Source organism: Aphis gossypii, chromosome 2 (genome assembly GCF_020184175.1).
Source record: "Aphis gossypii isolate Hap1 chromosome 2, ASM2018417v2, whole genome shotgun sequence".
Taxonomy (NCBI): domain Eukaryota; kingdom Metazoa; phylum Arthropoda; class Insecta; order Hemiptera; family Aphididae; genus Aphis; species Aphis gossypii.
The window spans coordinates 77,064,861-77,090,430 of NC_065531.1; the positions used below are offsets into that span (position 1 = coordinate 77,064,861).

At 31.7% G+C, this 25,570-nt stretch overlaps 1 protein-coding gene across 3 annotated transcripts in view; it reads left to right on the plus strand.

Annotated features, from left to right (window-relative positions):
• The first annotated feature begins 723 nt into the window (after nucleotides 1-723).
• The window catches only part of LOC114130224 (uncharacterized), a 68,279-nt gene continuing 43,432 nt past the window's right edge, over nucleotides 724-25,570 (plus strand). For 2 of the 3 annotated variants that reach the window (XM_050200347.1, XM_050200346.1), the window contains exons 1-2: nucleotides 724-1,180; nucleotides 16,364-16,395. The gene's annotated coding sequence lies outside the window, so the exon portion shown is untranslated. The remainder of the gene's footprint in view (nucleotides 1,181-16,363; nucleotides 16,396-25,570) is intronic. The other variant, XM_050200348.1, reaches the window with a different exon arrangement.

A 25,570-nucleotide genomic window follows, 5' to 3' on the forward strand; every position in this document is an offset into this window, starting at 1 on the left:
AGCAGTCGTCGAGACCATTGATTATAGAATAGTCTATATTCTATAATCAATGGTCGAGACGAACTCGCGCTAACCTCTCGCACACGTCATAATATCATTATAATATTCTGCACTCGATTCACTCGGACTTAAGTCTGTCGCGTTCGCAACAGTGCCCGTATCGTGTGTGTGTGCGTATAATAAGTACGTAACGTTCGCGTGAGATCGCTCGCGCGCGCTCGTGTGGTGTTGACCATTTTAGGAGAGACCCGCGGCGGACACGGCTCGACTCTCTGTGCATAGCGTATACACTATTATAGTGTGTGTGTAGTGTACACACACACAGACACGACTGGCATGCATTCGGTGTCGAGTGGGCGTCGGGCGGGCGGCGGCGGCGGCGAGTGTGTAAAAACGCGAGGAAAAATGGTGGTTTCCACACCGCACCGGTTTCCGCGTCGCTCTGTATATATGATAATAATATGCATCATGTGCACCGCGTACGCACGCGAATCGAACTGTACGAGTGCGCCAACACAAACGCGAGTACGTTATTATTATCATCGTCGTCGTCGTCGTCGTCGTCGTCATAGGTATACACAATAATAACGATAATGATAATGATAATAATAATATTATTATTATTATTATTATACGGACTCGACGGCGGCGATCGCGTCCGTCGTCGGTGGGGACGGTGAACTCTCGCGCCGCCCGGAGAGTGTCGCGAGCCGGGCCGGCACGCGAGACGGTTCTCGGGCCGCAGTACGCGAAACACGTTCGACCGGGTCGATCGGCGGTGGCGGACGACGCGAAAAAATTTTCACCACGACACGTGCGACGACTTCGAGCCTACGACGGACGACGAGGACTATTACAATAATATAATCATAACGAATCACGATATAATAATATATTAATTTAATTACGTTCTCGTAGTAAATAAAGTACATTGGTTTTCATAACCCCGTCGACGGGAATCGAGAAGCGACGCTTTCGTTTTTTTTTCGCCGCCATCGCGTATTTTTTCCGGCGCGAAAACGCGTGGACCGATTTTGTTTCAGTGCGATTTAAAAAGGATTCTTTTTACTTTTTTTTTTAACGCCAGTTTACGAAATCGTCCGGTCAGAACGTCAAACGGTATAATATCGCTAATATTATTCACAGTCAAACCCGCGACGACGAGTTTAAACGAGATTGGGTATGTAAAATACATATTATTATTATGTTTTATTATATTATTTTACATTTGCGATAGATATGTATACTATATACCTATGTTATAATAATTACGACCATTATATCGCGTTTGCGCACACCCATCATCGTCTTGCTTTAGACCGTTTAAGCTATGTCGTATTTTTATAACGGTTGAATACAGCCGAATAATAATTCGTTATTTTTACAGCACGGATATCATCGTGAATTCTGCGATCCACTTTCGTAATTGCTCCGCATGATATCATAAAACTGTTATAAGTACGAGTATTATTATGTGATAAGTATTATAGTTGTAGACACGTCATAAACATGCCAACAAACTCGTCGTTATTAGCTTTTATTAGGTATGTGTTTTTTTTTTTAATTATTATTGTTATACCATCAGTCAACGGACCTGAAGACCGCTGCTTGACGGCGGCCGTCGACTGCACCAGACGTTCGCGTTAGTCGGACGCGACGATCCAAATTTGGAAGTAGTTTATATTCAATATATCGGTTACGCTATCGCCACAAACAATGACGAGTAGGTATACTTAAAAAAAAAAACCGACAATCTTAACATTCTTGTTTACTTGAATGCATCGATTTACATTGAAAAAATACTTAAACTAATCACGAAGTACATCTACTCGTAATATATTCCAAGCAATGTATACGTACCTCTATCTATATGTATTTACTATGGATTCGGTCATTTCTAAAAAGCAATCTGTTAACCACATTCGATGTGTATTTCAAACATAAAAACCATAATTTTGACTTAGATTGTAATGATAATAGGTATCTATACATTTTAAGTACAGATACTTGTTTTGATTTTTTTGTTAAATTTATTATTATTTAAACGTCAATAATATAATATAATAGATTCTTACTATTTCAAACTTGGATGGATAGTTAAAACTTTTTATTATCTCAAACTAAATTGAAGTCTCCTTGAAACTATTACTACAACAGTACTCAATATATTGAATTTTTTTTATAAGTATCTCAAACTTCTTTCTATTCTCTTTTAAATTTGAGTGTTTATTGTATTACTACTAAGTTCTTACATTTAAAACATTCAACCGGAATACAATTTTATATAAATTATTGATTCTGGTTTTGGTGACTATACCACAGTATAGTATTAGTATAGTACTAATAACAATTAGTGTTATTATAAATTTACATTTAGAACTTTTATCTATCGACATAGATATTAGCTAATATCATATTAAATAAATGTATAGATTTTATTATTCATTTTAAACACAAATTCAGTTATAATTTACTATAATATATAGATACATACAAATTAATTTATCTAAATAAGTTATAAAATCGTATAATAATAGCCAATTGTCGTTAAAATATTCTTACATAATTCCATCTACGTCTTAAAGACAGGCAGTAAATATACTAAAGTAAACACAGAACACCGGTCATAAAAACGAATTTCAATACTTGACCTTTCAACAATTTCAAAACATAACAAATTTTACTGTCACTTTAAAAAATGTCTTTAGATCAAATAGTGTGTGTCCTATCGATCATTCAATATTTATATATTATTTTATGATTTACGAATATCGTGTAGATATCACTTTTTTAAATCATATAAGCATATAAAAAATAAAATTATTAGTTAGCTGTTAGCCTTTTGATCTACTTAGTACTCATCATAATATCAATCCATAAACGCATTATCTGGTAGTTGGTTTTTAGATATAGTACCTATACAAAAATAGCATAAGTTAAATATTAATGTGGTATTTTTAGTGGATTTTAAAAAACAGCACGTGGGTTTTCAAACAACACAAACAACATAATACTATGGTATAATAATATGTTATATGGCCCTGATGATAAATTTCATAGTAAAATACGATATTATTATTATAATTAATGTTACTCAGACATATTTCGGAAGTTGATTTAGATTGGATAAAATAATATCAAAAATATGTTAGACGTTTAAAACTGTTTACTGGTGTAACTACCATTAAAAGGAACTTATCAGTTACGATTTAAACTTGTTATAATTATTATATTTTATAATTTTATATTCATCTGTGAGTTGGTGTCATCGACCTAGTAATATCAACTACGGAAAACTTATATCAACACGGCCATATGGTTAAACATAACAAAAAAAAAAAAAACAGTCTTTCTTCTAATTGTTTAGTATGTTATTATTGTTTCGATAATTTTGTACAGCATCCATTGTCGAAGTGGTACTGTACCCACGCCACACACATTTCGGAAGTGGTATTTCCATCGCTCACATGAGTATCCCGGTACGGGTGTAGGTTGATGTTCATACAAAAACTTGCGTAACACACACTTTATTTTTAATCTTCCTCTGTCATCGTTTATTTCTTATGCTTATTATTTTTCGGCGACTTTTGCTCTCCCGTCTGTTGTGTGTGTACCTCGGATCCGTTTGGTTTTTGTTCTTGACGTCAAACGCGCGGGACGGACAAAGCGTCGACCAAAGCTGCGTAACCAGAAAAAACCAACACGTAATTTTTTACACGCGCACACGGAAAAGCCCAGTAGTGGGTACTGCAGATGGAATGATGACTGTGACTGAAAAGATTATTTATGATTTCAACCAGCTATGTCACGTATTGTAATTTATAACATACAATATTATATTATTATACACAGTGGCTCGCGCATTTTATCTTAACAAAATACTATACATTGGTCACAAATATCAAAAATAATGTCTCGAAAACCGGACTACACGACAGATTACCGTCAACCTCTAAATAGCATACCGAGTTTTCTTAACATTGATTAGCTCTTAAATTTATATATATTAGATATTGTTGTTATTATATATTTTGCCTCTGATATTGATTCAAATAATATGTCTGAGACATTTAACGGTCTGTTTAAAACTCATTTGAAAATCATTATTGTTAATTGTACGCTTATTTAAAGTTAACAATGTATTTTGTTGAATATAAATAAAAAAAAATTGTTCAATTGTGTTTAGTAGCAGGTACCCACGTTTTTAACGCAGTCAGTTGGACAATAAAATTTGTTCTTCTACATAATATAATAGCACAATGAACTGAGTAATTTTACATAACTCAATCCCCGCACTGTTGCAGGCTCTTCGAGTCGTACCTACACTATTCGGTTTTTTATATATATACGGTTGTTACGGTTTAGTTTTTTAATTTGTTTACTATTAACGAGAAAGCGTTAAAAATATTATTACGTATCGTTTTGTGAACTCAGCTTGTAAGACGTCGCAAAAATATAGATGACGAATTTCGCGAAGGACATTCCCTCCAATAACCCTGAACCGTCTAATAAACACGCGACTTTATTTTCTATCAATTTTTATCTCGATTGTCTCGCCTCTAGAAAAGTGTGCGGAATCGCAAAATTATTATTTATTTTTATCTTCCAAGGACATACTAGAATCTAAGACTTTACTGGACCTAGTGTTCTGCACTGGTGCAAATTTATTTTTAAATGCATCATTTCTAATAAATCATAACTGTAATAATGGAGGTAAAAATTGAGTAGGTAAGTGTGTACTGCGATGAGTTTATGAGCTGTAGACGGGCTTTTATTTCGATTATCTCGAGCCTTCGGGCTGATGAGGTTTGCTGAGGACGTTGATGTGTATGTAATTTAACTGTGAATTTTGCGCTTCAGGTGTGAGTTGTAGTCGGTGGGTATTGAGAGGAGATTATTAAATTATTATTATATGTATGCTCGTACTATTTTAGCCGTCACCCGCGTGAAATCGCTAGTTCGTACATAAAAATACCAACAGACCATTTAAATATATATATACATACTCGTATATCGGTATTCACAACACGAGTATACCATTATTTTCGGGGGAATCGGGAAGTCGGAAATCGTCACGAAAACGTTTCTTCGGGATTTCACCATCATCGCCCGGGCCAAACGTGTGCGTGCAGCTTATAAATACATCATATTATACAATATACCAATACATAATATTGTATTATTTCGTCCGACTAGACTATATAGGTGCAAACGCGTGCAGGTAATACGATACACGATGACGGTGACGGATACGACGGTTATTACCGTCATCTTCGTACTTATTTTATATTGTAACGGTCGAGAATATAACGCTTTCCCCACTGCAGACGTTTCGCCCGCACACTAGTCCAGCGACATTCGCCAAACAGCCGCAGTATTTTTCCGCCCACGTGTCACCCCGCACACCTTGGCTGCAGCTGGCATTAGCGCATAATACGCGTGTGAGATTGTCATCTCGAACGGACCACGGCCTCAGGACTTGCACGAGCCATTCGGTATGCGTATATTGGTAAACTCGGCTGCGATCGTCCGATCGTCATTGCGTTCCTACAATATTTCTACTATATATTATTTCGGTATTGCGTATAAATAATAGCAGTGTTTGGACGTACAAAGTGAACACCGAGGTGAACACAATCACATAAAATAATATAATAATACCACATTCAATAATAAAACTTAATGATATAGGTATTGCTATCTGCGTAACTTTAAAATTTGGACTCGGAGTAAAATTTTCAACAGCCACTCTCCCGCCCGCAATCAAGACAAATTTCTAAAATATCTTACCCTTACCTGTTGAAGTTATTTTAAATGTTATTTAAATATGTACTACCACATGTTTTATAATGACCAATAAAATTTATAATATATAATAATATTTACATAGTGTATTGAGCAAAACCATCACAGAACTCACTTTTATGTGACCGCTGTTTGATGTTATTCGTAAATAATTATACATAGTGACTTAAGTTTTTGGTAAAACATATTTTAAAATTTCAGTAATTATTAGTCGCATTCATATTATTTATATACTCGTAAACAACAAAGAAAGTTTTAAATTAAATTTAAGTGTGTTTTGAGCTATTAAAAAATATATACAATTTGGTACATTATTAAAAGTAAACACTATACACTTTAGTCCTCCTTAACATCCGAGTCCAGGTACGAGTACACCATCTGATCCATTTTTGGTTATACCTACAACTTTTTACCAGAAACTTTCTAATGGTAACACACACATATATATATATAATAGAACACACAATTGTCATGTTAATAAATTCATGACCGTTCAATTGCAATTAAAAAGCGCCAATTGTGTGTAGACGTTTTTCTTTCGTAAATTAAGTTTTTTAACCGTATTCACATTTTGCCTAAAATAATAACCTTTAATAAATAGTATAAATTTATCAATCAATCGATTAAATAATCCATCCACGTTTCCACGAGGAGGAAACATTTAATATTAAATTTTGTTTTTACCTTCCGCTGTTAGATATAAAAAAAGTCTCCTGGACACCCGTATGATATTATTATCGAGTTGTATTCTGAGAACCATTGCGGACAATGCGATCTTCTTTGAGCTGTTTCAGTGGACCGTGAGTCATGTCTGTAACACTGCGGGTGTGTGGTTTGTATGTGTAGCGTGTGTGTATATTATCATGTGTGTATGTGCGTTTGCGGCACGTCATCGCCGTTAATGACCTCTACGAGTAAGTTCAACGTATGAATGCAAATTTGCTCCGTTTCTATTATTTGTTATTTATTTTTATTGTTATTACTTCTTTTTTTTACGATGCTCGTAATGGACTTTTATACACGTATATTATTATTATTAATATTATTACCTACTACTACTATTATTATTATTATTATGGTACATATTGCAATGTTATTTCACCGTTGAATTTGATTATTATTACCATCATCTTCAAACCAAGCACTCAGCCGAGACGTTTATTTTACCGCTCAAATAACTATAATACTATGTTGTCTATACCCGAATTACTACCAGGAAACCTGAATTATAACGTTATTAGCGATTCTGCGTGCACGATTCGCGTATTTTTGATGTTTGAAATTTCGTATTCCACAACGTTTTAGTAATCTGTTTTGCAACAATCGCTCATCAGTGATATGTATTCGTATAGATGCTGTAGGATAGGCCTCGGGCATAATGATATGTTAAAGTATAAATGAAATCTCATAATATTATAAAGGAACATCGAAATCGGTATTTATGTTTTTAACAGAATTATATTATCATATAGCAGTTAGTAGTACAGATGTAAAACTAAATTAAATTTGGATATGATTGTTAGATTTAATTTAATTTATATATTTTACCGTTAAATTGAATTAGTAATAATGATAGGCGTATCTAGACGTAATCCAGGTTAATTAATAAAAGCTATTAATAAACGTTGTTCTCTATCCTATTACGTTTTTCACGCGTCTACGAAGCTTATATCTAATAGAACTAAAATAATTTTTACACCCATCCCCTCCAATTTTAGATTTAATATAATGGATATCAATCAATTAAAATAAAATAATGTATAAATAATAATATGATATTATTAAATAACTTAATTAATATGTCAGTCAGTTACAAAATAATATAAGTTTTAGGCGTGGTCATGTACTTCTGAAATGCTATCAAGGTATACGGAATCGAACACATTACTACCTTATTACTTTCCTAAAAGTTGGTTTAGTATAATTGTTATCACTTATCACTAATAGTTTGAATTGAAAGTAAAATCAAATGATAGAAAGTTTTGATATTTTTTTTAAATAAAATAAAACACTTTGAATATCACGATTTTATACTATTTTTTACTATATTATTCAATACAATAATACATGCTACCTATATCATAAGTGAAAATGTCCTTTAAATTGAATATGTATTTGTTTAGTTAAAATACGATTCTCGTTAGTCATTATTTAGATTGTAATATCACCATAAAAGTTAATACTTTAATCAAACTGCAGCTGTATAATTTTACTCGGGAACAATCCACCGGAGAACAATAGGATATGCGAAAAAGACACATTTTATTATTATATCAGTAGACGACTGTACAGTAACATATTACACAATATTATAATAAGTTAACGACAAACCAATTTACGAGGATAATATTATTATGTAAATATATAGATCCTAAGCGCAATAATATGCAACGTTTGACGGGTGTAAATAGTCATGTTTAAGAACAATGATCAACGCTTATAATATTGTTATGGTTGTATCTACGGGCCGAATTTTAATTAAAAATACATTTTTTTAGGGAGGGGAGTGAAAGCTCTGGGGCATTGTTTTTCATATGCATAATTTATTTAATATAAAAAATATACTTCAAAGGTGAAACTTTTATCCGCAGTTTTCATCGTTTTTTTCATTTTTAGATCATTTATTAGCATTTTCCGGTAATTTCATTGATGTTACTATTGCATATTAACACATTATTCGAGTGTTCAGGGAAAATTTGGAAATTTAAAATATTACATAAAAAAATATTGTTTTCATATAAAATCTACTCAAACGGTTTTTAGGTATTTTTTATTCGTGTACAGTCATACCTACACTCGATACAAAGTAAGTGATTAAAAGAGACCCCCCCCCCCTCATCCAATTGCGTCATTTGTCCTTAAATAGAGTGTACGCAAATATTGTATGTTATCATAATATTGTGGTGGCGATCAAACACAAGACGCGTCTCGCTATTTAATAGAGTACAATATCATATTGTATTAACATATATACGTGTCGAAAACTGTATCGATATTGTGCGGGCGCACGCGACAATGTCTCGTCGGCAAGACCTCAAAAAGTAGGTCAGTATGTCTACTGCTGCCGCTCGTTTATATTATGAATATGGCCCGTCGTTATGTTTATTTCGCGCGCATATATGATAATAACATAATAATCGTAATTCGTAATAATAATAATAATAATAATAAAACCGATACGCCCTACGACACGACCGAGTCCGTCGTCCTCGCAATTCATTTTGTAATATATATAAACGATATAATATAATAAAGTTATTATCGTGTGTCGGATTGCCGCTAAAATAATATCGTCGTCATTATTCGACGATGTCGGTGTATGATAACAGAATACGATGGTATATTACAACGGATGTTCGTATAAATTTCTGATTAATATTATTTTGTACCGCGTTACCGTTATTGTAGCGATCGGTAAAATCCGTTGCTGACGGACAAAACCCCGCGCGTATGTCTCGGGGTGTCTGTGTGAGCCGTCACGTTATTTTTTCGTTTGTATATCATACGTTTTCTTTTTTTTTTCTTATTTTTTATCACCCGGACTTCCTTCGGCTCCTGGCCAAATTTCGTGGTTTCGTACGAACTACGGGTGTGCACGATCGCTGACAGACGAACGTTTACATTATAACATGTTGTATAATAATATATCGACTCGCGAACACGCGTATTATATACCTTTATACAGTGTATTATGTGTACTGCGGTGATATACCCGTCGACCGTCTGTTTCATATCACAAGCCAAACGCACGTGCGCCGAGCGGTCGGAGGAGGCAAATCAAACGCCGCGGGTGAACCGTCGAACTATCGCCCGCCACGAACTCTCCGCGCGGGCGTGTGTGTATATATAGGCCGAGACGTGATATTATTAATTTAATACGACGTGTATACATAACGCAAGCGAATCGCGCTTGGCGTTAATGTTGTGTATTCCGCCTCGGGCGAGATAGGAATATAATAATATGAGCAGAAACAAAAACGTTTTCGGAGCTTGTCTGTGATACGAACGTCATTGACCATCTTACACCCGTACTTCAGTCTTAGTCGAGCGTATGACGAACTTAACCTGATGACAACTTGATATATTGTTATAATATGTAATTTTTGGTTCGTCGAATAATAATAAAAAAAATGATGTAAGGTTTCTGCCGTTGTGGTAAACTATATAATTACGACTTGAGCCTAAAACAACCTAAATACATTATTTCTAATAATTATTAAATATTGCTATTTTCTAAAAAGTATGCAATTATAATATAATAATATATAGAAGTACATACGTCTGAAATTTATTATCTATTTTTTAGATTGAAATCGTGTGTAAGTTTTCGTAGTCGGTTTCAGTTCTCAAAATAATTAAACAGGGGTTCCAAAGAGGTATTGGTTCAAGCCCCCGGCAAGAACGCGCGACTATCCGTGAATTTCGAAACTGATATCTTGTCGGTCGAGGTGTACAGGTGTATATATATACTGCATTGTAATATCTCGTATTGTTTGGGCAATAATAATATTTTGGTACTATTTTATTCGTATGTGTTTTTGCGCCATTGAGACGCGCTTGGGAATCTATGATATACCGCGGGCTTTTCTTTTATAATATTTTATATCGTAATATAATATAATATAATATAATATAATAATATATAGAAGTACATACGTCTGAAATTTATTATCTATTTTTTAGATTGAAATCGTGTGTAAGTTTTCGTAGTCGGTTTCAGTTCTCAAAATAATTAAACAGGGGTTCCAAAGAGGTATTGGTTCAAGCCCCCGGCAAGAACGCGCGACTATCCGTGAATTTCGAAACTGATATCTTGTCGGTCGAGGTGTACAGGTGTATATATATATATACTGCATTGTAATATCTCGTATTGTTTGGGCAATAATAATATTTTGGTACTATTTTATTCATATGTGTTTTTGCGCCATTGAGACGCGCTTGGGAATCTATGATATACCGCGGGCTTTTCTTTTATAATATTTTATATCGTAATATAATATAATATAATAATAATAATATACACACACATGTATTTTACGCGCCCTTGAAAATTAAATAGGTTTTGGAAAATTAATTTCGTACCCTCAACAAATTTTCGTCCGTTCGCCCATATTGTTTGCACTCAATGTCAGCGTACTATCAAATGCATTATTATTATTGTTATGGCGGTTCTATACTGCGTATGTATAATGTAATATACATTCTCCAATTATTTTAGAACGACAAAGCACCGTACACACAACAAACCGTAATGAGTAATGGCATATCATATATCATAAATAGATATATATATTAATTTGATTTAGATTAAAGTTATACTTGTACATAATTTTATTATTATATAGGTACATTGTTTATACATCGATCTCGTTTCGTGTGACTGTGGTGTCCAATATACGAAATAAGAGTATGCTTCAATTTGTTATGTTCGACATTCCACCATTCCCCTATACGACGATATTCAATAATTTTAGAACTATTTTATCACATCGCGTGTGATATAAAAAAAAAATATTAAACCTAGAAACTTAATTTGATGATTATTAAAGAAATAATATTAAGAAGGCGTTAAATTATCGCACGGATGATGATTATATATAATATTGCTACACACGCACGAACAAGAATTATTATCGCCATTCGATTTTATAAAATTTTCAGTCCTAAATATCTCAATGGTTATTATATTATTATTATTATTATAGTGGTCCGATGTTTTAAGACGTTTTTCGTGTAAAGTAAAAACAAAAAATGTGTGATTAATGGCACAACCATCGTTATGCATACGACAAGCCTTCACCTACGCAGAGTAGGTACTTACATCTTCCCCTTTCTCCTCCAGACTATTACAGAAAAATTGCATCTTACTGTCAGTCGTATCACCGTATAATTTTTGACCGTCGTGCGGCGGCGAAAACTCTTAATTTATTGTTCGATTTTAATGTCAACCAGACTACCAGATTTTGCAATTGTATACAATACGCGCAAACGAGTAGCTGAGTAGACTGCATAATATATTATAATAAACACTAAGCCATTGATCACGTCAACAATAGTAGGCACCACGAAGATTTCAAAATCGTAAAATATACAATGCTTTTTTCTCATTTTTTTTTCACATATTCTTTCACTTTTTATCTCGCTAATAAATTGACTCGTCAGAACGTGCAAGAGGTCGTGAAAAGTAGCAAAATAAATAAATAAAACACTTCACCACAAAAAGAGAGATGAAAAAATAAAAATATTATGATTACCACTCAGATTAGTACTATGTATAATCAAAGAAATTATCTAGAATAATTTTATATTTAAATACACGCGCCTAGTAGCACCTATATAGGTACTTTTATTATAGCACGTCATTTATCTTATTAAACGAACGAATTTGCTTTTGCTTCAATGCAATACTTTTGTTAAATATATTTCAGTGAAACGATTATCATCGTCCAATTCTCATAACAGAGCATAAAAAAAATATAAAATATTGTAGTATTTATTATAAAGCTATACGAATTCGTAAAATAATCGTAGTCAAATATCAAATACGAAAATTTAATGTAATATTATATTGTGTTGTAAGATTATAAAAGAACGTTCGTTCATAATATTAAACTTTACATTAAGCTGATCGTGCAAATTATTTTAAAGCATTTTATAATTTATTTAATACCTAAACGTTTTCCACGAACGTGTTTTTCGAGTGCAGTGATGAGTATGTATATGCATATACCCAGTATAAAGTTTATTATACAATCATTGTTTATATTAAATAGTGTTTATGATCAATGATACACAACATATTATTATTATATGAATTTACGATGGGAATATATAGTATAACTCGGCGATTAATACGCTTCGCAGGAAAAAAAAATCGCAATCAAACGTCGTCGGTTAAAAGAAAATATTTTTTTTTTACAAAAACCACTTGTCGTCGAGCGACCGCCTACGGCCATGAGCTGCATCGTAAATCGAATATTACCTATGCAGTCGCGGAACTGTACACGCTACGTCCACAGAGATATAGGTACATTGATTGCGGTATAAAACGCTTTAACGGTTAGGTTATAGTGTATATATTATATGTATTATATTTCTCGAGTGCGTTGCACAATAGGGTGTTTGCGCACATAATTGAAGGGTATACGATGAGACATTTGCTATGCATAATACAAGATGCGCATAATATTGTAGCGGACTTTGTTGTACCGTTTTATTTATATTATCGTCAAACCGTTCAATGCATATCTTTTCGTACGAGACACGAATGAGGAGCGGACTGAGTGAACACACGGTGGAATAAACGCGACTGCTGATTAGTTATCGCGGTGGTATAATATAAAATTATAATAAGTACGCAGACGGACGCTGCAGCCTTGTAGGTATTTCCGTTATCAGTTATCACGATGCCAACGGTCGGTGGACCGTTTCAACGACGAAATTAATTTTCATAATATTATGCGTATACGATTTTACACAACGAGTAGATAGGTACGCGATCCAGCTACTTGTTCGAAACCTAAATATATAGTGCTATGCTACATAATACAATAGGAGATTCGTATACACGATAAATCAATAAATATCCTGCCATAGTGAAGTGTTCCCGTTGTAGCTCACACGATGACGAATAATGACGCACAGAATTAAATTAAGTAAGTATTGCGTTCTTTGGACTACAAGGATTCAATATCGTGGAACTTGTCTAAAAATTGTAAAACGCATTTTTAACGGCACTGCACGTCAGTTTGACAGATTCTACCATTATATATGAGTGATAATAGCTCTGCTTGACGCTTACAATCGTTTAAAAAGGAAAAAAACCATAAACCGTAAAACGAATCCAACAAATCCTGATGGTTGTATCGGTCAATTATAAGACGTATCCTATTTTTTGTATTATTATTATAATAATAACGTCGATCGAACGTCGTAGTCGTGTGAATCATTGTAGATCCAATTCGCATCTATAATAATTTATAATAGGTATAAAGGGTATTATCCGTTTCTACACGGTGGACAAAGGACGACTATAATATAATATGAATAGACTTAGAACGAGAGAGAGAAAATAATAACAAACAACCGGATTAATCGTCTGGTCCGTTGCGAGCGCGATGGCCTGAAGTGCGTTAGACCAAATCAGGTGACACCTACACCCACACTCTCTCTCACACACACGCACGCACGCACACATATATACATATACCGTGAAAAATCGTAACTTACACTGCATAATAACGCGTCAAACAGTGAAGATCGATTCGGAGTGACTACAGACCAGCGTGACCTGAAGCTCTATAATGATATTGCACCTGCAATTATTTTTTTACGTCCTTACCTACCGTTGGTATTTTTGTTGTTATTATCGTTATTATTATGATGATCATAAAACACGCGAAAATACAACAGACGACCTTGCCGGATAGCCATGCCGCTGCACTTCGCCCGTTCGTAAAATGTATTATCGACGGAAACGCATTGTCTCGTGTGCGTTGTAAATATTATATTAAGAAAGACGACAGAGAACACACACATATATATATATATAGGTATTTTATATTGTAATCTACCGATTTCATCACCAGCCGAGTTGCCTCTAACGACCTACAGGCTACGACGTACACGGCGGACCACAATTGTTTGCCGTCGTCGGTCACACGTGCGGGTCACGAAATAATATTATAACCGATCGCGATGAAACCACGGCCACATACGGTAAACTTCGTGATGTCACTGACACGTGTTTGCTGGACATACGAAGAACTCGCTTTGAAATACAACTTGCGAATAAACCAGCCAACAGCCAAAGTATCCAACGGTCGAGCAAATGCAATATTGTATTACCTGGTCTATAGTATGGTCAAATAATATGCATTACATATAATTGCTGATAAATCGAAAATTTAAAAATGTATTTTTCAGTATACCAATCAAGCTTACACTTCAATAATTATATAAATGTTGTTTACAATAGCGTGATGGCCAAACCGCCCTCGTCATTAGAAAAACTAAAAACGTTATTGGCAAAAATCACGCACGAGTTTCGTTTTCGAACACGTTTTAAAAAAAAAAAATGTTAGATATTATAAATTTGATCTTTAGACAGTACTATAATAATACGCACATCATGGTCAGAAATATTAACGATTAATTAAAAAACAACTGCATGAAAGATTTATTGGACCTTGGATATATGTTTTGTATGAATATAATATGTACTCTTGAGCCACGGAAAATATATAGTTGCGATTATTTCGACAACCGGACGTAATAATCGCGGGGGACTTGATGCGATTCTTTGCCGTCTGAATTTTGAAAGTTTTGACGCCCCCGAAATGTTTCGATGAAAACGAAATGTTACGAAATCGGTGGACGATGACGACGCTCGACGCGTAGAGACACCTTGAAAATCACTTTCGAACGTTATTTACTCATTCCACGCGGATGTCATTCATCGTCGGAATGTTTACGACCAGTGAACAGTGTATTTGTGCATGAGTAGTATAGTAGGTATAGTAGCATACCTATGTGTATATTATGATGACACAATCCGTTATGGACTGGTCAGCTTATAGGTTTCCTTCCGTTTTCATCGAATTAGTAACACGATTCTTGCAACGGTACAAATTAGACTACTGGTTTAATTATTATGGTCAGCAGTTATACATATTTATCTAATACTTTTAACAGTAACCATATACCAAAAATTATGTGTTCGACAATTAAGAGAAAAAAAAAATTGGACACAAAAATTTAAAAACCTTGTACGTTTATAGCCGTTCGCAGCTTTATTTTCTGAGCATTGATAATTATACACAATAATAGTATTGTGTACCTATACGTAGATAGCAAATTTATTGAACCCCCAATTGAACATCAGTCATCAGACCCTTATTTTCTATACATTCAGACTATATAATTAATATTATATCCCATTTATTTTATTGTATTGTTAATAATTGTAATAACTTAAAGCACGGATTTATATATGTACAATCTTTATGCTGGTTCAAAGTATAAGTATGTCATTTTATTTATTAATAATTTAATGTTATATTAAAATATTATGCTTATACAGTAAAAAAAAAAGTTGTACGATTTAAATCGGTATGAAGTGGTATTTCAATATTACCTATCAATATTAGTATTATTTGAATTATATAAATATTTTATATCTATTGGTAGTAAAAATGTGTTATTTAAAGAAGCAATTCGTTTAGATACTTATATGTCCTATATGGTTATATCTACCACTAATTTTCATAATTTTATATTTTTAATTCGCGATTTTGACGATACCTGTATAGTATACAATATAGGTACATATATTAACACAAATTAGTAGGTATATCAGATTTTACCTAACCTATTTAGGTATGCTGAAATGAATGTTATTGCCTCCACGATGGCATGTGCCCGATAATTTAATCCAAAGTTACATTAAAATTTAGCATTTGCAAAACGCATAAATATAAATAATTTCAATTTCGATTTAAAATGGTGATATTATTTTTGAATATACAATAATTAATACAATTTGTTTTTTTTTTTTTAGATACGCAATCGTTGTCGAAACCACGAAATAAAGTAAGTGTTCTTATTAATGGATTCTAACCTGTTGGTATATAATACAGTTCGTTAAGATTGTTAACAAAAGTCCATGTGACTATGTGCAAACGGCAATAAGTCCATGTGCTATATATTATGCAATTGCGTATTCTACAAATCTCTAGACCCTTTAATATTATACACTAGCCATGCCTATTTACATTCATCACGGCGACACGCAAATGATAATGATATTAAACGTACGTACAAAAAAAAAAAAAATCGACTTTGCATCGTAATATCGTTAATATTTTTGAGTCACGTTCGTCGTATTAACACAATAAAATATACGCGGTCATGAACGAAATCGAGGTTATTAAAATACGTAGGTATTATGTACCTATATATTATAATAAATGAGTATGTGTATAATATGGTACCTATTTAGAATTTTTTTTTTAATAGCCGAGCGCGTTACATCATTGTCGCACGCTAAAACTTTATGACAATATACCTATATATTATTAGGTTTAAACATTATTATAATAGTATCTATAGGTAGGCACTTGCCGATTTGATATATTATTATGCGCCGCATATATTAATAATATTATCATTATTGTCGTTTACGATCACCGTGCACTACGATACAATATTCGGCCGATTTTCGGAAATTGACAAACCAATAATAATTACACGTTTATTGTATACACTAAACCTTTTAACCGATAATTTTTCTATTAGTAAGCGCAAAAAAAATTGTCTACTCGTCGTAGGCGTATAATATGTGTTAAGATTTGCATACTAATAGTTACATTATACAATACCTGGAAATAGTCAACAGTATATTATTATTATTATAATTATTATTGTTTAACATTTTATTAATTTTTGTATATTTTAAATTCTTAGGTCTTACTATACACTTGATAGTATCAGGTATATTATATGATTACTATTCGTTCAAAGGTCCCGTGTTAATCCATGCTCGAATGATGATGTTATTATAACTATTAATTGGGTTAAACCTAAATAATACATTTAATTCGTCGTCTTATAACTATATTAACTATAGAATACATTAATTATATTCACTTGACGTATATATAGTGAATTTCAGTGTGAGGTATATTTTATGGTATATACCTGCAGAAATTAATAATTGATATTGAGGTTACCTATGTGGCCATAATATAGCCTAAATGCGTATTACGTACGGGTGTGTATAATATTATTATAAATTTATTACTAAACCTAGTCACAACAAATTACATTTTTAATTAATTAATCTCGTATGATAAGATTCAAAAAAAAATAAAAATTAGCACAATAATTAGAAGAAAGATATCATTCATAGTTAAGTTATAACATCAAATATAAAAAATTTCGTATTTTGCTCTCGATGTATTTTAATCGATGATTACGAAATAGTAAATTATTGTTTGAAAAAGTCCTCAAATGCGTTTATGTATACAAAATTGTATTTATTTCGTAATTTTATTATAATGTATAGTTATTTTATTATTTAAAATTGAATAGGTGCCTACGTTTTATTTATGTGCTATGATAGGTTTTTATTTCGTAATCGTATTTAAATACTCAATACTTATATAGGTATAATGATACTTCCAATATAATTCTAAAATCATCAAGGTATTCCATACATATACCTTATAAATTGTTTAATATCAATAGTCAAAATATATAGTTAAATGATATTTTAATATGCAAAAACAGGTTTTTCGATTTACTACAGGTATAGCACCTCTTGGAATTTCATCTATGTCATCTTTATTCGTATTAAACACTATGATTAAGAATTAAGATTGTGAAAAATGTTAATGCGCCAAATCACATGTAACTTTATTATAATGTATAATATACATATGACTCGTTCAAAATTTTCCGGTCGTAGTAAACTATGACTTATCTAAATTGTATGTAAACAATAATGATAATAATATTATAAGGAAATATTGGCATAGATTTCAAGAAAAATCACATCCGGGATGGTTAAAAACTATAACTAGTTTTTGTATTACGAATATATTATATATAATATAGTGACTGCAGTCGTAAAATGCGTTTTTGCTTATTTAAATCAGTTAATAATATTTTGGACCGCTCACGAAATAATTTTTATACTATTATACTAGTAGTATTATTTATTATTATTATTATTGTGGTCTATATTAACTGCGTGCAGTGACAGTTTCATATCTAAATATATTATAATGAAAGAACAGGATCTTGCACAGTCCTATTTTAATATATAATATAATATCTCTAAATTTTATTGGTTATAAGTTAACTATATAAAAACCTTTAGCTCATCCTTTATTAAATTTACGATTACATTTTATATATACACTTAAATTATTCTTTACTCAATTCTTACATTTCAGTTAGATTAAGCACAATAAATATCGTTTTGTTGGATGCACCACAAGTGCAATTCTGTGTGCCAACCATACATCTAGTTTCTATTTTTAATATAAAAATATTTATTATACATAAAAAAAATCCTAGGTGTAAGGTCATTTATTATTTTTTTTTTAATTCACAAATTCTATTTAGCACGGTTCTAAAATCAAAATTTGCATAATCATATCGCATATTCTTGATTCTAAGAACTCTGTGCGGGTTTTCAAACGAATCATATCGCCGAGAGCTTTAAATATACGTTCAAACGATGAATTTTCGTCTATTTAATTTTCAAACTTTTTAAAATAGTAATAGTAATAATAATATATAATTATTATACACCCTTTAAACTTTAAAGTCCTTTTTCACTCTTCGAGAAATCAATTCCAATTTTATGTACCTAGTCACAAAATTGCATATAAACATAACCATAATGCCCTGCGAGGTATGCTCGGAGCTTATTTAAAGTAATAAAAAATAATAATAATTAATCCTCGGGTCACACAACTATTATTCCTAGATATGTGTTCAAAAATTATGTCCGTTTTATAAATAATGATTAATAACAACTTATATTTACTACACTATTGTACCATAACTATACCGATATAAGTCTTATTAGTTATTACCATTTCTGTATTAGATGTGAAATTGAACGTAGCGTTTATTAAATATAACAAAAATTTAATTTAGAAGAACGTTTATAGAGCAATATAATGTGTATAGTTACTTATGTATAATATTTATATTGGAGAGACCGTTACTTTGATATGATTATATTATATTATTAAACGCATTATTAAATTATAAATACAACCATTAACGATAAAAAGTTCTATATTTTATAACGGCGGCTCTATGTGAGGCGCATATTACTGAAGCATATGATTGAAGTTGCTATCAAAAAAAAAACCTATGGCTGGACAAATCGATTAATATATTGACAGAGTTTCAAGTACGTTAACTAACACGTAGTCGAAAGTCTATTCATGTATCAATAATGCGACAAAAATAATAACGGCAAAACAAAAAATTAATAAATTTTAACAACGTATAAAGGTATATCGGTTTATTCCATAAACACGGCTGAAATTATATTTCGTATGTAAATTGCATTTTGGAAAAGTAGAAATCCAGAAGGGGATGAAAGAATAATATAAAATATCACTTCAAAGTAATTGGTTGAGGATTGTCATCTGTGCACCGTTTGATCGCCTCCACTCTGATAGATCGTATTTCCCTTGCACTCTCTTTCTTTCTCATCACTTCTATACGCGGCATGCGAAAACTATTTGAATAATTTAATCGTTATATGCACAATTTGTATACGATTTATAATAATTAAAAAAAAAAAAAAAATCCGAGGGTGGTTTTTATTCGTCAACACTGCCGTCGCACGAGGACGATTAATTTATTTATTGTGATATTATATCTAATTTCCACACGCGTAATACGTGTCACGCACTGTTTGGTAATGGTTTTTATTAATCGAGTCATTTTCAATGTGTATTAAATACCGAGGTATATAATACATTGTTTACTCGGATTTAATTCGTGTCTCGTCCCGCGGTCCAGCAGCATCCCGATCACGCGCTGCAGTAGTCGCAATGATAGGAAATCCGCGCGACGTCCCCACCCACGGCTTTTAATATTATACATAGGGCGTCTGTCGTGTATAATTAAAATATAATATAATTTCATAATGATATGGTACACCATAACTAAAAAATCCCGACCACATCTCCGCGTGCAAACAAAATTATATGATGTTGTCAATTCTTCGTAGAATTCTCGGGAAATATTAAAACAGAATATTATTATGCTATAATATTATCACCTGTAGCCGCAGTAGTAACGCCCCTTAACGCTATCATATTATGTCTCACGTTTTTAATTTTGAAATAAACATAATATATATATATAATGCATTTAGCGTATGCACAAAATCCTTCGCAAACAGAATTAAATAGTCTTGTAATAATATTATATTGTCTTAATTATATCAATTTACAGTCGCAGAGCGTCTTTTTTCTGTTTTAAAATAAATATACGTATATTGTTATACGTATAAGCACTGCGCAGTAGTTGAGTGTAGTTCCTTTACAGGACACGTTTTAATAGTATACAGCAGGTATGATACTATATACGTGTCAAATTCGTTTCGATTAACCTTAATAAAACATATCGCACGCTAATAATTTAAACGCGTTCAAAAACTGCAGACATACGCGTTTACTATTTTTTTTCTCTCCGGTGAAACGTGTTATTGCAAAATGCACATGTCAATTGCACATAAAGCTTTTGTCATGAGATTATATTCAATTTGTTAATGGGATTAAAGGACACGTGAGACGTAGAATGGATTTTACGTCGAAATAGTTAGACAACAAACAGCTAGAGATGTCAGACAGTAAAACCTGGTGCAATTTATTTGTTATTTTCGTTAATTTACTATACCATATAATGTTTGTATACAAAAGGCGATTCGTTTATTAACAATCATTATTTCAAAATCTATTAATGTTATATTTTTTATCGTTATAACTTTTTTTAAGTTTTTACTATTTTGAATGATAACGCACATCTTTAATTGTATTTACTGCATCAAAATATTTTCTGGAGTATTTCGATAAAAAAAAAAACAAAACGACATTTGGATGAGTACTTTATGAGATTTAAGTATTTGAAGTTCGAGTAAACAGAGTAGTAGACCAAAATATTTCGAGATATCCGTCATCAGTCTGCTCACAAAAACTATAAATACTTATAACTCATAAACTACAAGCAACACATCAGCATGGGAAAAATGTAATAGGTAGATACAAGTTTTAGTTCTCGTGCACATATTATAGCCCAGTCAATCGATTCGTATACTTGCGAGCAAAGACGTTAACGTCCGCATACCATACTAAGTTATTAACAATTTAATATCAAATTGAAACCTACGCAAACGACACGTCCCAATATATTATTATACATGTATGACAAAAACAAATGTTCAAAAACTCTAATTCGGTTCCACGCTTAACGCACGTTCCGCGGGCGTAATCGGTCGTTTTGCGTTTTATATATATTTTATTTTATTTTTTAACGATTTTACTATAAAATGTCCAAAACAATATTCGCCTCCGTAAAGTAGCCGCGCGCACTCTCCAACGGTCGAAGGTCGGTTTTTGTTGTTGTTTCCACCCTCCTCTTATCCATAGCGTTTCTTTGCGCTTTTATACTTGCCGTATATATTATCGTTTGATTGTTATTTTTTCAATCAAAACGTCAATTTATTTTTACGACTTGGTACGCATAGCGAAGAAAACGTGTACATATTATTATTATTATTATAACGTATACGAATTGAAATGTACTACGACGCACGCACAATAACAACGGTCTGAGCGGTCGACGGTCATGTAAATATTCGCCGAATTATTACGAAAAATAAATAAAAGCCGCTCGTCTTTCCCGAGTACCGCACTCAATAACAATAATAATAATGGCAAAATATTGTAGGTACGTACTACTTACATCATATTATTGTACATAAACCAACACAATGGAGTTTTTTTAGCGACCGGAAACCTCCTCGGCGCGGCGCGCGGTGCGGTTGTGTTGACGATCCGATCCGACTACCGTGTCAGGCACAGGTCAACGCACTATATTTTATATAATATTAAATTTTTATATTTAATACTCTAAAGTAGTATTTAGTACATTTATACGTTCGACTTAGACACTTAGTGTATATTATACCCTGTGAAAATGACGATTGTTTACGTTTTTTCCATTAAAACATCGAAAAAATATTTCACTTTTTCTCATTGTTTTTACAACAACAACATTGTTATGCTTTTTATATTATGACTCGACGACTGTTTTAGACAGCTGATCAATATGACGTATAATATTATGATCACAATACATGCTAAAAGGCTTGATTTGAGTAAAGTTCAATCCTATGTATATCGTATTCACAACAAAATCTCTAATATTTATGTCAACCACATACCTAACATTTTAATGAATCCATATTTAAATAAATAAATAAATAAATAAAATACGTGGAAAATGGCCATTTTTGCTAAAAATGTTTTCAAATAATAATAGTGATATTTAATAAAATGTCTTGTATCATATTATTGTTGATAACTTCATGGAGTACATCAAGCAGAATTTAAAAAACAATTAATGAGTTAATATTATTATAGTGATTACCAATTAACTATATCTTCATCATCAGCGTTAATATTTTTAAAAAATATACATTCGAATTAAATTTGTTTAAAAAAAATTTAAACAGTTATTTTGTCAGTAGTATATAAATAACACGATTTATTTTATATAAGAGTGAAATAATCTAAGCACGTATACTACAGATCAAGAGTCTCCAATTTAAACTGTTTACTGGTGCAAACATTTTTAAATCAGGTACTGTATACAGTACATGTACCTGTAGTTGCCACGGTAGAGTATTTTAATCGAACAATGACGTTATGGGTTATGTGACGTTCGTATTTTTTAATTATTTTTTTTTCAATTTAATGTACAAATAATGACTGTGAAAAATCCACTAGAAAAACAATAGAAAATCTAATAAAATAATTAACTTGGTTTACATATTTTGTTAAAAATAAAAATATGACCTAGTTAAGAAATAAATAAAACAAATGTAAATAAGGTAATCAATTTACAAACCAACAAGCATGAAATGTTTAAAAATTAATAAATTATTAATTTTTATTGTACAAATAGTAATCGTATTTCGTATCGATTGTGTACCCGGAACATTTAAATTTTAAATTGAATTGTTAGCACAAATCATTGAAAAATTATAATTTGTTAGGCGAGCGTTTAAAACAAACGACGAATTAAAAAATAAAAAACTATGATAATATATAATAATAATATTACAATATAAAACATTATTGTTTGAGTTTCTTGTTTCTAATAAAGTTACTGAAGTATCCCAATATTTATCTCAATCAATAAAATAAATGTTCATCTCGTGTTTAGTATTTTTATATTACTAGTGTTATACTTTCCATCAACACGTTTTATATACATAGTTTATGCAAAACTCATGAAGCTTACTTTTATGTGTTTTAAAATGTATTTCAATATGGAACATAGTTTAATCTTTTATCTTAAGTATCACTTTACTAATAAAATCAGATTAAAATATGTAAATAACAGTTTGAATAACTTAATTTTGTTAAAAATAGCAATAAGTTTTTTAGTGTAATTATATCAGTAATTTTAGTATCAACTAATTTAGATTTTTTTAATTTATTATTTTATAAGGAATACAACCATTATTATTCATACAATTCATATTTCAAAACAATAATAGAAAACTAATAAAGTTTATACCCACGGATGAATTCTTTTATAACATTAATTGATTGCATATGCCATTATTATAATAATATTATCTATTCGTTGGCTGAATATCAAAACTTGAATTAATACTCGTGGGAATGAACATCATTTTTATCGAGATAAAATTTGATATTATTCGCAAAAACTATAAGGTCTTACACATTATTTATTTAGTTATAAAGTTTTAAAATCATACACAAAAAACATAAAAGTTATGAAACTGTTTTGTTTTATCGTATAATGCGAAATCATAGGTTTTATTTTTCATTTGTCCATTAATTCAACATCGTTAGTTTCGCGATAATAAAAAATAAACAAAAATAATTTAATCTAATCGATAGTGTCGCGTTGGTATATAGTTTAGTAACTTCCACATAGGTAAAAATTGTTTATATACTACTAGTTATAAAACAAGACTTCGTCCGGAAAAAAATTAACTATTATTAAGTACTTACTTACATTATATCGATATATCACAGTTTTGGTGTTCACGAACAAATCGGCATCAATGTGCCACACGCCTTTGTGAACAAAGCTGACAAGTATGAACAATTAGCCCTAGTCAGATCCGCTATACCACTCGTTTTATTTTCAAATGTAGTTCAAGCTCTACTTATAAACTTTTCTAAAATTATTTTAAGAACAGTTTTTGAAATGTTCGTGTAAATTGTTCGAGTAGTTTTTAAATCTATAAGTTATAAACTTATAAATATGTAGACGGAATCCAATGAGAATCCTATTTTATAAACGAAAAAATGTGTGAGGCAAAACTAAAACCACGCGCAAGCCACCCGACACAAGCAACCTATACAAGAGTTGTAAAACGAAACTTATAAACACTCCCCGATTCTCAATTAGGCGATAATTGATTAGGAGTTTCCAATTCTAAAAGCCCCGTCTAAACGTGTACTAATTGGTGTATATACATAAATATATATACTGCATATAGGTGGATAATTAATAATAAAATGAAAAAAAAAAACAGTTTAATAACTTATTTATACGTAAAGTTTGTTGTTTCGGAACGCTGATTAACAACGTTTAATAATCAAAGATGTGACGTGTACAAACGTGTGCATAAAAACTTCGTGTCATATCAACGTCAAAAGCAATGGCAAGCGATTAAGTCGCTTTATATATTTTGAATATTTTATACTAATGTGAACTGTTGATGAGGCATTTAACTATATTTACTGTCGATAACATAGTGTTTAGTGACTGATATACAATATTTAATCGAAACAGTTGAGTACGTATAGTATAATAAGTAATTAGACATAACATGTTATATTATGCGCAGTCAGCTATTATTGCTAATGAGCGATTATACTATTGTGTTTAAAGAGTTCGCTTCTTTGGTCGGTGTAAAACCCGCACAATCCGTTTTGGAATGGACTGATCTACGCCCGTTGTTCAT